Genomic DNA, 18939 nt, shown 5'->3' with positions numbered 1-18939 from the left:
TCTTTCCATTCATTGGTGTGCGCTGCACACCCTGGCTTTTGGACTGCAAGGAGGCCCTGAATAGTACAGAGACTGAAAAAAGAGAAAATTTAAGATTAAAAAAAGAAAATTCTGAGTTGACAGAACATGTCAAGGGAAAGAATGAAAAGCTGCACGAGCTTAAATAAATAAATAAACTTTTGGAAGATGAAAAGTTTGAAGCAGAGCACCGACTGAAGAACCAACTGCAAGGTCTGCGTACACACCTCCAGTATGCCGAGGAGAAGAAGCAAACGCTGCAGGAAGAAAAGCTGCAGGCTGCTAAAGAGGTACAAGCGCTGCAGGAACGTCTGAATACCCAGTACGTCCCCACAGAGCAGTATGAGAAGCTAAAGGCCACGCTGCATGTCTTCAGAGCATCATTGGAGGCGGAGCTTCGATACCAGGTGACTCTGTATGAGAGGGAGCGTGAGAAGGCTCAGAAACTGGAGCAAGAGCTGGAGAGACAGAGTGACTGTTCCATTCCCTTGAGTCAGTACACCAAGGAGAAAACAGACGCAGGGGCAAATTGACGACAAAAATTACAGAGCTCCAGAATATGAAGGAGACACTGATACAGACTCAGAGAAAGCCATGTGCGCAGATAAATTCCCTAAGAAGAGACTTGCAAGACGCACTCAAACAGGGTGAGACTCTGCAGACCAGTAACTTACAGATTCCTCCAATATGGGAAAAGGTATTGGATCTGCCCAAGCACCGGTATCCCACAGTAACTAATGCCCGTGAGGACAAGGGTACAGTGAGAGTTGGGGACTCCACGCACCTTCAAAACAAGATTCCAAAGTTTGAGCCACCTAAGAAAGCACTAGCCAAACCTGCAGCTGCCCAACAGGCAACAAAAAGAGGTAGGAGTGCAGAATCAAAGCCAGAAGAATCCTAAGCTGAGAAAGCTGAAAAGATAGGACGTTCTCTGGAAAGGGAGGTGGAGGTGCAACTCAGTCCCAAAGAAGCTGAACTGGCGACTCCGTTGTGTGGAGGAGGTGCAGAAAGACCGCTTCAAGAGCGGAAAACTCTAAGGGCTAGTCCTAACTGCTCTACAACTGTTGACATACAGTTTGTCTACAAAAGAAGAGTGCTCGACGCAACAGAAATCTCATGACCGCGCACTCGGTAAAAAGACTTTACTTGGAAAAAGTCCTCCTCGAGCGACTGAGGAGTGATGATCTCAAGCACCTTCGGGAGGAGAAAAAATTAACTGGAGAAAGGGCTCCAATCCCAGCAGGACAGAGGGTTCTCTTCCTCCATCCACCTCATTCAAGTCACAGAAAGATCTCGAATCAGAGTGGAAGGATGGGCTTTGGCCGTGGTAAGCCCGAGCTTCCCACAAACAGGGGAGGTATGTAACAGGGGACTTATCCCTGTTCACAAATGTGCCTCTAATCCAGCAGTGTAGTGGTTAACTGCTGGTAGGCAATTAACTAACACCACCTGGCTGATTGCAGGTGGTAGAAAAAGCCTGCCTCTGAGACAGGAAGTGAGACTCTTTAGCTCACACCTGAGCTTAACTAGGAGACAGAGCAGAGATTCCTTAGTCCACAACTGGGCTGAACCAAGGAAGGACAGATGTCTTGAGCGACAAGCTGACCACAAAACAAAGGGGACAAGATTCTAACATGGAGCCCGGAGATTGCCTTAGCACACACAGGTGCGGATCCAAGAGAGCAGAGAAGCTTCCCCTACAGCAGCCCAGCTAACAGATAAGACTTTTCATATAAGACTTTATTTTCCAATGACTGTTGTCTATATATATATATATATATATATATGACTTGGGCTGATGAATAGCTTGGGTAGCCACCCAGTTAAAAGGGGCTGGAATATAAGGATACATATATGCCAAAGTGGAGCAGGTTTTGTTTGGCTCACTATTTCGCTTATGTTGATTTTTTGCTGTGTTTAAAGCGACAGGCACAATAAAGCCTTGTTTTAATTTCACCTTACAACAGTCTCCATTGTGTACCTCTGCACATGTCCTCCTACAGGTCCCCAATCTCCTTTCCATTGCGGAGCACTCAGCCTCCTGTGAGTCTACAGGTGAGCACCATCACAGCAGAATACCAAAGTACCACCAGATCTCAGGGGGGGTGGGATTGGGGTGTTACACTAATATAGTAAAATTCCGATACCATTTTATCAACTTACTGTATGTTCTATCTAACTGCCAACGTAACTTGAGTTTTATTGATATCTAGGACCATCAAGAGGGCTATCCCTACTGCATTACATTATAGCTTGCTAAACCCACAAATATAGAATGGAAATATATAGTACTAACAGGACTATCCCCCCTGCATTAACAACTTATGACACTTGTTTGATCTTAATGGTATAGTATATATTATATTAGCTTTTTGTGAAACATCCCACAATTGTATCATTACTCAATACCTGCTGAGGTGCTACTGCGACTACTACTGCTGGTAGTGCAGTGAACAATTTGTAGTCTCTTGCTGTGAGGAACAGCAAAGCTGATTGTTCTCTGTGGAAGATATGTGTCGGGTATATGACAGTTTGTTGTTGTTGTTGTTGTTGTTGTTGTTGTTGTTGTTGTTGGAGTGACAACCGGAATTGTGCGGAGTGTGTGGACCAGCAAGTAGTTCAAGGCCAGGATTTAGCTGAGCTCAGGAAATTAGCTAGGCAGCTTATTTTATGTGAAAAAACAAGTGAACATTACCCCCAGCTGACCCCAATTCGCCTCCCCTGATCAGTCCTTTGTTCATACAGTGTCCATACAATGCTCAAACAGTTCGTGAATGTCTACTTCCGGTTTTCTCTTCCTCTTCCGGTTTTTGCGTTCCAGTGACGTCATCACTTGCGTTCCAGCATCGTCTCCTCTCTCCATTGGTCAGGTCTGACGTCAATCACCTCAGTCTGATTGGTTATCCTCTTTTCCTCATCCTGTAGGTAGTAATTCTTCATCCACATGTTCTTTCTTCTTTCTTTGTGCTGCGCTGCAGTTTTAAAAGATTCTGCTTAGTACATCTGTCGTCCTGGTTCTGTTGCTGCAATCTTTTTCATAGTAAAAACCTGTATAGTGAGCATATTTCCATGAGTATCAGTTAAATGTCTGTACTTATTCTTTATGGAAAAAATCATTGTATGTGATCAGGGGTGGTAACTTTTAGTGTTTAAAAGTGCCACAAAGATGTAAGTTTTAAAACAACATTTAATAAAAAACTTATGAAGTGCCTGCCAATCTGTTCTGTAACTTACTCACTTTTAGGCTTTCCACCAACAGCAGCCATGCCACCTAAGAAACATTCTATCTCCTATTAAGAAAGCAGTTATATGATATATAGTCATTGAGCCCTTTTGGATATACTGTATCTAATGTGTAAGTCCAGTATGATTCACGCTGTAATAAAGATGTATTTATATCAATGCCTGTGGCCTTTCTTTTTATGTGTTCAATCCCCATTAAACGCAGGGAAGAAACTGGGTGTTTGAACCCTACACAATGATCAATAAAAACAGTATTCTCAGATTTATTGTTAATTCTGCTTTTGTGTTCAATAAATCTTGTTTTTAGACTCCTACTGGTTTTACCCACATATAAAAGTCCACAAGGGCATTTGATAATATATATGACCTGTGTAGTGGTGCAGGTGATCCGTTTCTTAATTTTAAATTTTGCACCACTTCTTGGGTGACAAAATGAATCACCTGTCATCAGGCTATTACATACTGAACAATTAAAACACTTAAAACAGCCTGGTTTAGGGTCACTGAGAAAGTGTGTTCCTATATAGTGTTCTTGTCGGTCTGCTTTAATAAGAATATCCTTGATATTTTCTCCTCTCTGGTAGGCAAATCTAGGTATTTCTTTACATATTTGACCTAATATCAGATCTGCTTGTAAGATTTTCCAGTGTCTTAGTATTGTTTGTTTTACAAATCTACTTGCGGTTGTATATTTGCTGACAAAGGTCATTTTTTCTTCTTCATTTTCTGATGATCTTATGTTATCTAGTGGTTCTTTTTCTAATGATTTCTCCACTACCGATGCCTTATGTCCTCTTTCAATAAACCTTGTTTTTATCTCATCCAAGGTTCTGACAAAATGTGAGGGTCTGTCAACTATCTTTCCCGCACTTATTTTTTGTGAATAAGGTAACATTCTTTTCAATGGGTCTGGGTGAAAGCTTGACCCATGTAGTGTGGAATTTCTATCCGTAGGTTTTCTGAATAGATCTGTATGTAGTTCGTGTTCTTTGTATGTGACCAAAACATCTAAGTAAGCTATCTCTGACTTACTCCAATTTTTAGTAAACTTTACAGGCGTTGGTAGCTCTGCTAAGTATGTAAAAAATTCAATAAGCTCATTCTCAGTTCTCCCCAGATAAAGAAGAGGTCGTCTATGTAGCGACAATAGAAGAGCATCTTGTTAAAAAATTGTGTGTTATAGATGTATTGTTCCTCAAAGTTTGTCATATATAAATTCGCATATGACGGTGCTACATTGCTACCCATGGCGGTACCTGTTGTTTGCAAGTAGAAATTTGTCTCAAATTTAAAATAATTCTTATGTAAGATAAAATGTAGTAGGAGCATGATGTAGTCAGTTGGTGGACCTATTTTGTGATATGTTTCTAATTTTTCTCTGACCACATTTAAGCCTTCAGTGTGAGGGATGATGGTATAGAGACTCGTGACGTCCATGGTCACCAAAATTATGTCTCTATCATTTAATTCTGTAGATTTTATTTTATTCAGAAAATCAAATGTGTCTCTGATATAAGATCTTCCCTTTACTACTATTGGCTGTAGGAATGTATCTACAAACATCGACAATGGTTGGTTTATTGAATTTGTAGCTGATATTATCGGTCTACCTGGGGGATTATGGAGACTCTTGTGTATCTTTGGTAAAAGATATAAGACTGGACGGCGTGGGTGATCCATTGTTAAAAAAAATTGTAGAAAAATTAGAAACATATCACAAAATAGGTCCACCAACTGACTACATCATGCTCCTACTACATTTTATCTTACATAAGAATTATTTTAAATTTGAGACAAACTTCTACTTGCAAACAACAGGTACCGCCATGGGTAGCAATGTAGCACCGTCATATGCGAATTTATATATGACAAACTTTGAGGAACAATACATCTATAACACACAATTTTTTAACAAGATGCTCTTCTATTGTCGCTACATAGACGACCTCTTCTTTATCTGGGGGGGAACTGAGAATGAGCTTATTGAATTTTTTACATACTTAGCAGAGCTACCAACGCCTGTAAAGTTTACAAAAAATTGGAGTAAGTCAGAGATAGCTTACTTAGATGTTTTGGTCACATACAAAGAACACGAACTACATACAGATCTATTCAGAAAACCTACGGATAGAAATTCCACACTACATGGGTCAAGCTTTCACCCAGACCCATTGAAAAGAATGTTACCTTATTCACAAAAAATAAGGGCGGGAAAGATAGTTGACAGACCCTCACATTTGGTCAGAACCTTGGATGAGATAAAAACAAGGTTTATTGAAAGAGGACATAAGGCATCGGTAGTGGAGAAATCATTAGAAAAAGAACCACTAGATAACATAAGATCATCAGAAAATGAAGAAGAAAAAATGACCTTTGTCAGCAAATATACAACCGCAAGTAGATTTGTAAAACAAACAATACTAAGACACTGGAAAATCTTACAAGCAGATCTGATATTAGGTCATATATGTAAAGAAATACCTAGATTTGCCTACCAGAGAGGAGAAAATATCAAGGATATTCTTATTAAAGCAGACCGACAAGAACACTATATAGGAACACACTTTCTCAGTGACCCTAAATCAGGCTGTTTTAAGTGTTTTAATTGTTCAGTATGTAATAGCCTGATGACAGGTGATTCATTTTGTCACCCAAGAAGTGGTGCAAAATTTAAAATTAAGAAACGGATCACCTGCACCACCACACAGGTCATATATATTATCAAATGCCCTTGTGGACTTTTATATGTGGGTAAAACCAGTAGGAGTCTAAAAACAAGATTTATTGAACACAAAAGCAGAATTAACAATAAATCTGAGAATACTGTTTTTATTGATCATTGTGTAGGGTTCAAACACCCAGTTTCTTCCCTGCGTTTAATGGGGATTGAACACATAAAAAGAAAGGCCACAGGCATTGATATAAATACATCTTTATTACAGCGTGAATCATACTGGACTTACACATTAGATACAGTATATCCAAAAGGGCTCAATGACTATATATCATATAACTGCTTTCTTAATAGGAGATAGAATGTTTCTTAGGTGGCATGGCTGCTGTTGGTGGAAAGCCTAAAAGTGAGTAAGTTACAGAACAGATTGGCAGGCACTTCATAAGTTTTTTATTAAATGTTGTTTTAAAACTTACATCTTTGTGGCACTTTTAAACACTAAAAGTTACCACCCCTGATCACATACAATGATTTTTTCCATAAAGAATAAGTACAGACATTTAACTGATACTCATGGAAATATGCTCACTATACAGGTTTTTACTATGAAAAAGATTGCAGCAACAGAACCAGGACGACAGATGTACTAAGCAGAATCTTTTAAAACTGCAGCGCAGCACAAAGAAAGAAGAAAGAACATGTGGATGAAGAATTACTACCTACAGGATGAGGAAAAGAGGATAACCAATCAGACTGAGGTGATTGACGTCAGACCTGACCAATGGAGAGAGGAGACGATGCTGGAACGCAAGTGATGACGTCACTGGAACGCAAAAACCGGAAGAGGAAGAGAAAACCGGAAGTAGACATTCACGAACTGTTTGAGCATTGTATGGACACTGTATGAACAAAGGACTGATCAGGGGAGGCGAATTGGGATCAGCTGGGGGTAATGTTCACTTGTTTTTTCACTTGTTCACTTGTTATTCACCTGTATATGGGTAATGGTCATGGATATATACTGGGTAGATCCTGACTTATGTATGCCTAGTCACTTGATAAAGACCATAAGGTCGAAACGTTGTGTGGCACAATAAATCTTTCTTATTCAGAAATCCGTGGAGCGCTGGATCCCTTCTTTTCCTCAATGTACTTTGGAGTTTATGGCAGGTACTTCCTTGAACCAGCAGCACTGGTAAATTGTATGCATCTTTTCTTTTTTGTGGAGTGCAGCCTTAACCCCTCTTACAGTGAGCTTATTTTATGTAGCACAGGACTTCACGGCGCAAAAAAACTCTCCTTAATTCATCAAAAAGAATAGGAGAGCTTCCGGTTACGTCACCAGGAATGGTCGCCTGAGAGATCTGCTCCTGAGACCCTCCGCAAGAAGAGCATTACCTGTAGATCGAGCAAAAAAAAACACATGAAAAGACAAAAAAGCAGTGGAAGTGTTCAGCTGAACACCTAGGATGTCTGGAAGGGGGAAACAACCACAAAGTCACAGTGTCGGCTTATTTCTCCCCAAGTCCACGGGCTGGGGAGCCGGATGCATGCCCACAAGATGGCGCTGCGCCGTGTGCTTCGAGGAATCCCACCCGTGAGAAGCCAAACAAACAGACGGGAGAGGCACTTAGTCAAGAACTAAAAGAGTACATGGAGGAGCTTTTTCTCAAAATGAGACACGGTATACAAGAGGATTTAACCTCCGCTCTGAACAATATCAAAACAGAAGTAAACTCCCTAGCCCAGAGAACTGACTACATGGAGAATAAAATGGAGGACATGGGTGAAGCTCACTCCAAGGCAGAGGACGAAATCAGCAGGTTAGGCTACAAATAGCCTCACTAAAGGAGTCCCTAGAGGACCATGAAAACAGAGACCGGCGCCAGAAGCTAAGGATTCGGAACATACCAGAGGCAGTGTCCACAGAAAATTTAAGATCTTACCTTCGGGAACTGTTCCTCCAAATGGTCCCAGATTTCCAAGAAAGAGAGTTAGAAATAGACAGAGCCCATAGAGCGCCGGGCCCGCAGTCAGAGGATCCTGCAAGATGCAGGGACGTAATAGTGAGGTTCAACTCCTATACAACAAAGGAGCGAATACTGCAAGCAAGCAGAGAAAACGAGAACCTGAAGTTCTGAAACGAAGCTATCCAGATCTACGGCGATCTATCAAGGATAACAATAATGAAGAGGCGTGAGATGAAACCGCTTACACAAGTTCTGAACAAAAATAAAGTGCGTTACCGTTGGGGGTTGCCCTTCAAACTCGTGGTCCAACTTAATGGCAGGCACAATACCATCTCACACCCAGAAGAAATCCCGAGATTCCTCAGAGCTCTGGGTTTTTCTTCCCCTAGACTGGCGCGGGGAGCAGAGAGAAGAGCCGGGTCCGGCAAAACACCTTCCAGTCCCGAGAACATCTGTAAGGATAGCGGTCCAGAAGAACTCCAAGACAGGAGAGTAGTCACTGCGTAAAAAAACCCCAAAAAGAATGGGGACTCCCCAAGTTAAAGAAACCTGCCCAGAAGTTCAAAAGCCTCAAAAGCTCGACCGGTGCAGAAACTGATGCAGTCAACCTCCCAAGTTGTGGCTCTCTTTACAGCTTCCCTTCCAATGTTTCTTCCTCTCATTCCCCGAGTTGTCTCTCCCTCTCCTTCCCCTTCCCTGCTGGTCCCTCTCCTTCCCTTCCCCCTCATGGCTCATGTTACACAGCTCGTCCCAGTCGCCTCCCCTGTTTGATCTCACGCCTTGTACCTCGATACTGCTCAGGCCCCAGCGGAATCGCTATCTATCCGGCTGCCCCGACCCCCCCGTGCTCTGCCTGCTCTCCCCCTCCCTTCCCGATTTCCACTCCCCATCCCCGGCGCCTTACTTTTCGAGCGGATCCTGGAATGTGTGGAGAGGAGGGAACTTCGTCAAGAAGCTTGAAACATCGCTGGAGGTCCCACGGTTGTGAGGCGGTCAGCCCGGGAGGACGGATGTTTTGTTTTGTTTTGTTCCAGTCGGAGCTGGAGCCACTGGTTCTGCCCGTTCTTAGCCGAGGGGTGAGATAGACAGGGCCCACTAACTCTTCTCCCGGTGCTGCTATTACCGCAATCTGCTCTCCGGCTGGAGGGGGCGCTGCTCGGAGGAAGAGCAGAGGTGGCCCAGAGGACAGAACTGTGTCTCATCTGCTCCCGTTCGCTGGACTCAGGTTTAGCAGCTATATCCCAGTAGGGGCCCCCTAATCAGGTCTCATCCACAACCGGCGATCCCCATGCCCCCCTCATGCTGTCTGGGGCCCACCCAGGTTGTGTGAGTGCCCACCCATGTTTTGTGAGTGCCCCCCCCCCTCCGTAGAAGTGTCGATATGTGTATGCAATGTCCCAGAGCAATGCAATAGTGGTGGGGTATGCTCAAAGTTCAGGGCAAAGCTTGAAACCCCAGGAATAGTTGCTCTGGGTGCCAGCACCCCCCATCATCCCTTCCCTTCCCCCAATCCCTTCCCTTCCTCCCTCTTTCCCCCCATCCCTTCCCCTCCCCCCCATGCCTTCCCCTCCCCCCCATCCCTTCCCTCCCCTATCCCCTCACCCCCCATCCCTCACCCCTCCATCCCTCAGCCAATCCCCCCCATCCCTCACCCCCTCCCCCATTCCTCACTCCTCCCCCCCATCCCTCCCCCCCATCCCTCCCCACTCCCCCATCCCTTCCCCCCTCCCCCCCATCCCTTACCCCCCCCTCTATTTCCCCTCCCACCTTCCTCTGCACCCCCCCCCAAAGAAAAAGTCTGCCTTTCACATGTGATCAAAAAGGTTTAAAATGTGCTATATCCTTAAGATACTAAGCAACTACAATAATTTTAGGACAAGTGGTCCCAAAGGCCTGACATGTGACAGAAAAGATTAAAGTCTGGAATGTAGCCCTCAGGCTTGAAGGTGTATAAAGGAATGTTTATAAGCTATGTGTATAATAGGTTGATACAGCCGCCCGGCTCCAATGCTATAAGCATTTTTATCCCCATCTCTCTCCACCCCCTGCACCCTCCCCACTACCTGCCCCCTACCCACCTCCTCGTCCAGCCCCCCTCCCGCTCCCATCCCTTCTCCCACCCTCCCCCCTCCCCCCTCTTTCCCATCCTGGGTTCCCGCCTCCCCCTCCCTCCACCCCCTCTATCCCCCTTCCACCCCCCTCTCTCCCCCCCCCACTCTCTCCCATCCCCCCCTCTCTCCTAACCCCCCTCTTTTCTACCCCCCTCCTACCCCTTCCAATCCCTCCCCCTCCTGCCCCTCTCACAACCCCACCCCACATCACCTCCCACTCCTCTCCACACCTCTTACCTCCCCCCTCCTTCCCTGCCCTTCCCCCCCTCCTTCCAATACCCCTCCCCTCCAAACTTGAAGTGCACTTTTTAAGCTCTGATCTGAGCCCCCGTGTTCAAAAGTCTCAAACGTTCGGCTTCCAACCACTGTAAATAGAAGCCTAGATGTTGTATAGATATTTATGGGTGTTGATACTAATGTTTTCTAAAAATGTATATAAAAATCTTGCACATGGGTACTAAGGTTACAAATACCTCTCTGCCCCCCCCCCCCCCTCCCTTCTCTCCCCACCCACTAGGCTACATGGTCTCTCACAAGGCTTTCACCTAGAGATTCTCTATTAATTTCGCCAATGATAACTCCCCTGAAGCTGGTTACTGAATATCTTTCCGGGGGTCTCTGGTTCTCTCTCCTGGTCCGCTGGAAAGCTCTCCTCACTCTTGGTCTGCTGGAAAGCTCTCCAGGGGTGTTTAATCCCCCCGCCTCTCTCACTGTCATGGGTAAGGCTACTTCGCCAGGGCTTAGTAAAGGCCCATCTACTTTCTCTGCTCCTTTTGTGTCTCTCCCCCCCTCCCTTGCTCCACCTTCGGGCCCTTCCCCTCCCCCAGCCCCTCCCCCCTCTCCGGCTCTGGAGACATCTGTTCACCCCCGAGGAGTGAGAACCACACCGTGGTCCCTTCTCCCCCATATCCCCATTTCACCTGCCATATAGGTTCTTGTCATGGGATTTCCAAGGACTCGGGAGCCAACGGCTCCAGAACTGACCTCTTTAAATGTCTGACATAAAATTGGTTTTACTAAATGTAAAAGGCCTCAACTCAGTAAAAAAGAGAAAGCTAGCGCTGCAAGAATTAAAAAAAACTAAGGGGGATATATTATTTATTCAAGAAACCCACTTCAATTCCCCATCCCTGCCAAACACATTCAAAAGTCTATTTCCCAAAGAATTTTATGCATCCTCCCCAAGCAAAAGAAGAGGAGCTAATCAGGAACAATGTCCCCTTTGCCCTTACCAAATCCCATTCTGACCCAGACGACAGATTTCTAGTCATCCAGGGCACCCTGTCGAGCTCATCTATCACTCTCGTCAATATATATGCGCCCAATGAAAATCAAATACCGTTTGTAAAAAACTTGCTCGAGCAGCAGTCCCTCTCGTCTCTGATTATAGCCGGAGACTTTAATATGGTCGCTTCCCCGGAGCAGGACAAATCTGCACCCCCCACCGCCGCCATTCCGGTGATTCAGCCCAATCCCCATACAACTCAATCCCAATAAAAGGCCAAAAAATGTAGGGATATCATGGAAGAATTTTCCATGGTGGATATTTGGAGGGCCCAACACCGGGGTCAAAGGGACTACACCTTTTTCTCTGCCCCGCATCAGTCCTACTCGAGGATCGACTATTTTCTAGGTACCAGAAATATTTTCCAGGCATCCTCCCACTCGAATATAGGCCCAATCACCTGGTCTGACCATGCCCCTGTCGAACTCACTCTCTCTCTGCCTTTTGTTAAGCATAACTCATATAAATGGAAGTTGAACGACTCCCTTCTCAACTGCCTGGAGATAGAAAACACAATCAGACAAAAGCTCTTAAGCTTTCTCCAGATCAACGAGGGGTCGGTATCAACCCTGGCCATGTTATGGGAAGCCCATAAAGCCACGATAAGAGGCGATTTAATATCAATTGCCTCTTATAAGAAAAAACAGAAACAAGCTACAGAAAGAATTAACTGATAAGATCTTAAGGTTGGAACAGCTTCACAAAGCAAATGCTTCCAGAAAGACTTTAAAAATGCTAACCCAAGCCAGGGCAGATCTAAAGCAAACACAGCTTGAAGAGGTAGAGAGAGAGCACTGAGGTGGACCACTCAGAAATTCTATGACAGGGATAATAAGGCGGACAGGCTTTTGGCGTAAAAACTCAGAGGAATCCCGGTAAAGTCTCAGATTACTAGAATTCGCACTAAAAACGGCCAGGTCTCATTTGCGGAAAAAGAAATAGCCCAGGAATTTGCAGATTTCGACTCTGAGCTGTGCAATCTCCATCCCCCAGGTCGTGATCCGACGGGTTCCGGGGTTATTTCGCAATTCCTTGAGCAGTGTAAGCTTCCATCCCTATCTGAAGAGGAGCTGGAGAGTTTAAACATATAAATCTCCCAGGAGGCGTTGTTGGAGGCCGTCAGTTAACTTAAATTATCAAAAACACCAGGCCCAGAAGGATTTTCCAATGTTTATTACAAAACATTCAAGCCGACTCTCTACCCCTACTTGCTTGAGATGTTCAACTGCTTTTTGGAGGGAAAACCGTTACCCGCCACTATTACCGCTGCAAATTTAGCTATTATTCACAAAGAAGGTAGAGATCCGCTCTCATGCGGCAACTACAGACCAATCTCCCTACTCAATACCGATCTTAAAATCTATAGCAAGATCTTAGCAACCAGGCTCAACCTAATTCTGTGCACCATATAGTATTTATCTGGCATATGATCTCACACACAATTCGTGTGGGATCACGCAGCTTTTGGCAGTGCATAACTGTGGCTTTGGACATTGCCAATCTGCAGCCCGGTCTCGTGCCTAAACACATTTGGGGATTTTATCCATCCATTTTTATGCATTTTTATGGTGTCTCGTCAATTTTAGTATTGTTTATTAAAATATTTTTTATTTTCATTTGAGTGTGACCTTTGCGGCTTACCCTATTTAGGGAATAGGCTATTTAGTGGCCTCCTACGAGATGACATTTTCTTTACAGTGTCACCTATCAAGAGTGCAATTATAGGGGGCTTTATATAATCCTTACTGATTATTTGTGTGTTTTTGCTGTGATTTTCTCCCTTGCACCAGGTAGCTTGTTTTCATGTTATGTGGTTGTTTGTTTGGTGAAGCGACGTGTCCCCTGTGTATCTTAGTCAACCCAATTCTCCCCAGGCTAATCCACATAGATCAAGTAGGCTTTGTGTCAGGCAGACAGACCTCTGACAACACCCGCAAAATTGTGGACCTTATCGACCGCGTGCATCTCACTAGAACCAAGGCAATGATTCTGAGTCTCGACGTGGAAAAAGCATTCGACAGAATCAAATGTTCTTTTTTAGACCAAACAATGCTGAGGTTTGGCTTTGGCGGCCCATTCCTGGAGGGGGTCATAGCCCTTTACCAAAACCCTACGGCATATGTTAAGCTCCCGGGTGGTTCACTAGAGCCAATTATCATCAGGAATGGCACCAGACAGGGGTGTCCCTTATCCCCTCTATTATTCGCCCTCTCAATTGAGCCACTGGCGGCTAAAATTAGAGAAGAAAAAAGTATAAAAGGAATTCGGATTGGCAAAACGGAGTACAAAATCTCTCTGTGTGCAGATGATGTGATATTGACCCTCACAAGCCCTCATATCTCCCTCCCTAACCTCCAAAGACTGCTGGACCAATTTGGCTCAGTCTCTGACAATAAAGTTAATATGGATAAGTAAGAGGCCCTTAACCTATCCCTCCCTGACCCGACGTGGAAACTCCTACAGTTAAACTATAAGTATAAATGGAGTACCTCACACATCAAATATTTAGGGATTAAAATCTCAATTTCCTATAAAACCTTATACCAGCATAATTACCCTCCCCTATTTGACCAGATCAGAAAAGATTTGGACACATGGAAAAAGCTCCAAATCTCCTGGTTTGGAAGAATAGTTTCAATCAAAATGAATATCCTCCCGAGACTACTTTACTTTTTCCAAACCCTCCCCATAGCGGTTCCAATGGCAGCCCTGAAAATATTCAGTTGCATTTATTCAAATTTATCTGGAAGGACAAGAGACCGAGGGTCTCAAGATCAGTGATGTTGTCCTCAAAAGCGAGGGGGGGCCTGGGGGTTCCTGATGTGATTGTATTATATTGTATGTCTTTATTTATATAGCGCCATTAATGTACATAGCGCTTCACAGTAGTAATACATGTGGTAATCAAATAAATAACAGATAATATAAATAATAGATCATATAAATAACAGATCATGGGAATAAGTGCTTTAGACATAAAAGTAACATTAAGGAAGAGGAGTCCCTGCCAAGAGGAGCTTACAGTCTAATTGGTAGGTAGGGAGAATGTACAGAGACAATAGGAGGGAGTTCTGGTAAGTGCGTCTGCAGGGGGCCAAGCTTATGTTTCATGTGTTCAGAATATCCACAGTGCTATTCATATGCTTCTTTAAGCAAGTGTGTCTTAAGGTGGGTCTTAAAGGTGGATAGAGAGGGTGCAAGTCCGGTACTGAGGGGAAGGGCATTCCAGAGGTGTGGGGCAGTCAGTGAAAAAGATTTAAGGCGGGAGAGGGCTTTAGATACAAAGGGGGTAGAAAGAAGACATCCTTGAGAAGAACGCAAGAGTTTGGATGGTGCATAACGAGAAATTAGGGCAGAGATATAAGGAGGGGCAGAAGAGTGTAAAGCTTTAAAAGTGAGGAGAAGAATGGAGTGTGAGATGCGGGATTTGATCGGAAGCCAGGAGAGGGATTTCATGAGGGGAGATGCTGAGACAGATCTCGGAAAGAGTAGAGTGATTCTGGCAGCAGCGTTTAGGATAGATTGTAGGGGAGACAGGTGAGAGGCAGGAAGGCCGGACAGCAGGAGGTTACAGTAATCAAGACGGGAGAGAATGAGGGCCTGAGTCAGAGTTTTAGCAGTCGAGCAACAGAGGAAATGGCGTATCTTAGTTATATTGCGGAGGAAAAAGCAACAGGTTTTAGAAATGTTTTGAATGTGAGGGGCGAATGTGAGAGAGGAGTCGAGTGTGACCCCTAGGCAGTGTGCTTGGGCTACTGGGTGAATGATCGTAGTTCCAACAGTAATGTGGAAGGAGGTAGTAGGGCCAGGTTTGGGAGGAAGTATGAGGAGCTCTGTTTTTGCCATGTTCAGTTTAAGGCAGCGGAGGGCCATCCAGGAAGATATAGCAGAGAAACATTCAGAAACTTTGGTTTGTACAGCAGGTGTAAGGTCGGGTGTTGAAAAGTAGATTTGTGTGTCGTCAGCATAGAGGTGATAATTAAACCCAAAAGATGTTATTAGGTCACCAAGAGAGAGTGTGTACAGAGAAAAGAGAAGAGGTCCCAACACAGAGCCCTGGGGTACCCCCACAGAGAGATCAATAGAGGAGGAGGAGGTGTTAGCAGAAGAGACACTGAAAGTACGATGGGAGAGGTAGGATGAGATCCAGGATAGAGCTTTGTTCCGAATACCAAGAGTATGGAGAATGTGAAGGAGAAGAGGGTGGTCCACGGTGTCAAATGCTGCAGAGAGGTCGAGTAATATGAGCAGAGTGTAATGACCTCTGTCTTTGGCAGCATGGAGGTCATCAGTTATTTTAATGAGGGCTGTTTCCGTGGAGTGAGCAGTGCGGAAGCCAGATTGTAGAGGGTCTAGGAGAGAATAGGTGTTGAGAAAATGGAGCAAGCGAGAGAATACAAGACATTCAAGGAGTTTAGAGGCAAAAGGCAGGAGGGAGACAGGTCGATAGTTAGAAAGACAGGTAGGGTCAAGCTTCCTGTTTTTGAGTAATGGTATGACTGTTGCGTGTTTGAAGGAGGATGGAAAGGTTCCAGAGCAGAGGGAGGAGTTAAAAATGTGTGTGAGCGTAGGGATTATAGTAGGAGCAAGAGGTTTTAGGAGATGGGAGGGAATGGGGTCAAGAGGGCAAGTGGTAGAGGGAGAAGAGGCGATCAACAGCGACACATCCTCCTCTGAGATAGTGGAAAAAGAGTCAAGGAAGGTAGGAGGAGAGTTAGGAAGAGGTGTATGATGGGAGGAAGAAACAGAGGGGATGTTCTGCCGTATGAATTTCACCTTTTCCTTAAAATAGTCAGCAAAGTCCTGAGCGGAGATGGAGGAAGGAGAGGCAGCTGAGGGTGGTTTGAGTAGAGTATCAAAGACAGAGAACAGTCGGCGTGGGTTAGACTTGTGCATGTTGATTAGTGAAGAAAAGTAGTCTTTTTTAGCTTGCGAGAGGGCAGAGTTGAAACAGGATAGCATAAATTTGTAGTGAAGGAAGTCTGCGAGAGTATGAGATTTCCTCCAGAGGTGTTCGGAGGAACGAGTGGAGGAACGCAGCATGCGCGTGTGGGAATTTAGCCAGGGTCTAGGGTTAGAAGGGCGAGTGCGGCAGAGAGAAAGCGGGGCATGTAGTTCAAGAGAGGAGGACACGGCAGAGTTGTAGTTCCTGACTAGGTTGTCAGGGTTTGTAGCAGAGCTAAGAGAGGAGAGGGAGGAACGTAAAGTGGACTCAAAGTCAGGTAAGTGAATAGAGTGCAGGTTTCTGCAGAACCGGGGGGTAGATGGAGGTGAAGGGGAGAAGCGAGATAGAGAGAATGAGATGAGGTAATGGTCAGAGAGAGGAAAAGGGGAAATGGAGAAATCAGAGAGAGAGAAGTTTTTATTGAAAACCAGGTCTAAGTAGTGGCCATCCTTGTGGGTGCTGGCTGCAGTCCACTGTTGAAGGCCAAAAGAAGAGGTTAGAGAAAGAAAGCGGGAAGCCCAAGGGAGAGAGGGGTCATCAATGTGGCAATTGAAGTCCCCAAGGAGAAGAACAGGGGAGTATGAGGAGAGAAAGAAAGAGAGCCAGGATTCAAAGTGAGAGAGAAAGGCAGAGGGAGGATGAGTAGAGGTAGGTGGGCGATAGATGACCGCCACATGGACAGGGAGAGGAGAGAAAATCTGGACAGCGTGAACCTCAAAGGAGGGAAAAGCAAGAGAGGGGGGAATAGGAAGGGTTAGGTAACGGCAATATTACCTAGCAGCTCAGTTGTGACAGTGTCAGGTCGAGCTCACCACAAACGAGGCGGGACCGCGGTGCTGAGGTGGGAAAGGATATAATGCTGCAATGGTGCGGAACTCCACAGTGTACCGGGCGACGGGACGATCTGCCTGGGTTATGTGAAAGAGAGAGGAAGCTGCCGTTAACTGCCGTCCAGGCGTGTCAAAGACCCTTCGGAACTCACGGGCGAAGAGGTCGATGTCCTTGTGTGATGGGAGCCTGTTGTTCCCAAATGGGGGAGGCCAAGGCCAGCGCCTCGTCGGAGTGAAGAGCCACGATCTAAGCGACCTTAGAGGTTGAGGAGACAAAACAAGAGGGTGAAAGTTGAAACTGAATAAAACATTGATTAAGGAAGCCCCTACATCCTTGCGGGTCCCCGGCGTAGCGTTTGGGGTCGGAATTCAGGGTTCCATAGCAGACGGAGGAGATGTAAAGACGGTTGCGAAGGACATAGAGGCCGTTGGTGAAGGTCCCAGACCGGAAGCTCGGGCTTGAACGGTAAGGGAATGGAGGCTCTGCTGAAGCAAATCCATCCGCCTATCATTTTTTTCCAGATAAGTCTCTAGCCTGGCGAAGAGATTAGTGTGGGAAGTCACGGTACGCTCCACCTCAGCGGGGTCCATGTTTGTTGGGCTGAGCATAATGTCAGGTCGAGCTCACCACAAACGAGGTGGGACCGCGGTGCTGAGGTGGGAAAGGATATAACGCCACCCACAGCCACGAGGGCACGTCTTGAAAGTAGAATGGTCTGGGTGTCCGAGTCGGGGCAAGAGAGGTACGGATGGTAGTGGGTGCTGTTAGCCAAGTCCGGGGTTAGAGAGAGAGATGTAATCGTTTTACCGTTTGCCGAGTTCGGGGTGCCAGAGGTGCGGAGAGTCGTATTGCAGTATGCAAAGTTCGGGGTGCCAGAGATGCAGAGAGTCGTATTGCCGTATGCCAAGTTCGGGATGCCAGAGGTACGGAGAGTCGAAGAGGAAGCCGGTTCAGTACACGAGGAAGACTGCAAAACAAGACAAGACAGGAATAGGGAGGCAGAGAGTAATGAGAACAACTGGTTCTATGCTCAGCCGACGAGTTAGTGAAACCGCAGGGTATATGTAGGAGAGAGGATCCAATGGCAGGGTAGCAAGGTGGGGGTGTGTGGAAGGGCTAGGCTGCGGCAGGGATAGGTCCAGAATGACTCCCAGGGGAGGAGCAATAAAGCCCAGTAGATAGGCTGCATTTGATTGCAGCAATGGTTTGGGGTGCTGTGCCTTTAAGAGGCTGGTGCGCCTCCGTGTGGCCGCGCCTCCGTGTAGCTGCGCTTGCAGGCGCGTGACTGGGCATACCCCCAGGAACGGCCCTTGAAGAAGGAGACCGGCGTGCGCGCACGCGCCCACGTGGAGCAGGAAGCGGCGTCCTGGAGGGAGGCAGTTTGTGTGCCGCGGGAGGACCCGGCGGGTCTGCAGGTGAGTGGGGAGCACGTCGAGGGTGGCGTGACTCCTAGGCTGTTACAGACAGGCTGTGGCTTGGAACTATGACCCGGCCTCATCCTGCTGGCTGTCAATAGAGTCCCAATATGCGACTCATCTCCCTCTCCATTTATCTCTGTGGTCTTCGGGGGGTAGAGAGGGAGGTACACGAAAATTCGATCTGGGGGCAATGAGATGCACGTGGGGCGTTTGTCTTAAAAGCAAAGGGAAGTATGGCCTGATAGCTTTCCCCTCTCAACTTACCCCTATCTTTGGAAACCCAAACTTCCCGCCTGGGTGTTTGCAAAGACAATATGGCCGGTTCCAGGGCCTGAATATTAGGCTGGTTGCGGATCTGCTGAGGAATTCTTACCTTCCAAGAACTCCGGGACAAATACCAAGCCCAAGATTTGCATGTGTTCAAGTTCCTGCAAATTAGATATT

Source organism: Ascaphus truei, chromosome 2, assembly GCF_040206685.1.
Source record: "Ascaphus truei isolate aAscTru1 chromosome 2, aAscTru1.hap1, whole genome shotgun sequence".
Lineage (NCBI taxonomy): Eukaryota > Metazoa > Chordata > Amphibia > Anura > Ascaphidae > Ascaphus > Ascaphus truei.
Note: the sequence above shows the minus strand (reverse complement) of the source record.